Source organism: Vulpes vulpes, chromosome 5 (assembly GCF_048418805.1).
Source record: "Vulpes vulpes isolate BD-2025 chromosome 5, VulVul3, whole genome shotgun sequence".
NCBI classification, from domain to species: Eukaryota; Metazoa; Chordata; class Mammalia; order Carnivora; family Canidae; genus Vulpes; species Vulpes vulpes.
The window spans coordinates 1807326-1808787 of NC_132784.1; the positions used below are offsets into that span (position 1 = coordinate 1807326).

The window sequence follows — 1462 nt, forward strand, 5'->3', positions numbered from 1 at the left end:
GAATAAAATCATGAATGAAGAAGGGGAGATCACAACCAATACCAAAGAAATACAAAGTATTTTTAAAAAGTATTTTTTATTTTTTTTTTTAATAAAGTTCTTTAATAGTCTCCATTTAATCGGTTTATTTGTTGTTAATAAATTGGCAACACAAGGAGGGGCCGAGGGTGTGCTCCTAGCCAGGCTCCTGTGTGTGTGGGCTCAGGCAGGAGACTGTGCTCTGGGGCAGGGCACAGCCACCCTGTGCCACAAGGGATGGAAGAAAAAGGCCCCCACTTCTAGGGGAACCCCCTGGGATGAACACAGCGGCTAGTGAGCAAACAGAACCAGAGGTGCCAAAGGAAAACAAGGGAGGGAGGGACAAATGGGCAGAGGTGGGGGAGGGAGCGTCCTCTGGTAGCCCCCACCCCTGCCTGGGAGGTTCCGTCTACCCAGCGATGGGTGCGGGTCTACCTGTTATCCGCCATCCGCTGCCTGTTGCATTGCAGATGCGCTTGGCCAGGAGAGACGTCCTCAAACATCCGGAGCCCCAACGGAGGAAGAGATTAATCCTGAGGACTACGATGATGACCCTGTGCATACGAGGCCACCCGGTTGCAGGGCCTGCCACCAAGCTGGTACAGATGTTTGACCCATCCCGCGGGCTCCCTACTACTGGAATGTGGACACCGACCTCGTGCCCTGGCTCTCCCCGCAGGACCCCAACCTCGTCGTTACCAAATCTGCCAAGAAACTCAGGAGCAATAATGTGGATGCTGAGGAGAAGCTGGAGCGTGGCCACGAGAAACCAGACCGGAGCCATGAGGAGTCTGACAGAGATGGACAACGTGGCTATGACAAAGTGGACAGAGAGAGGCCGGGACGGGCCGCGGGTGTGACCAGTCAGACAGGAGGAGGGCAAGGAGCGGCGCATCACCACAGCCAGGAGCTGGCCCCTGCCCCGGGCGAGAAGGCGGCAGGCCCCAAGGATGAAGACTTAGACCCATGGGCCCACTCCTGCTCGGACCGCTCGGGCACACGGTCCACAGGACTCCCCAAGCGGATGAAGCCAGGACGGGTGCAGACAGCACAGCCGCGGGGCCGCTCTTCCAGCAGCGTCCGGACCCTCTCCGGGAGCGGTGCTCCGGGCCCATGCCGAGGCCTCCCGAACCAAGCAACAGGACGGAGCCTCCCCATCACCCCACCGCCATCCCGGGGGTTTTTAATAAAAGCTTTTCAATGGAAAAAAAAATATGAGCATATGTAGGAGCAGCTATACACCCAATAAATTAGGCAACCTAGAAGAAATGGACGCATTCCTGGAAAACCACAAATTACCAAAACTGGAACAGGAAGAAGTAGAAAACCTGAACAGGCCAAAACCAGGGAGGAAATTGAAGCAGTCATCAAACGCCTCCCAAGACACAAAAGTCCAGGGCCAGATGGCTTCCCAGGGGAATTCTATCAAACGTTTAAAGAAGAA

General features: G+C 55.0%; 1 pseudogene; it reads left to right on the top strand.

Moving 5' to 3' along the window:
* Positions 1-437: 437 nt before the first annotated feature.
* Positions 438-1205, top strand: LOC112932729 (polyglutamine-binding protein 1-like; annotated as a pseudogene).
* The last annotated feature ends 257 nt before the right edge of the window (positions 1206-1462 follow it).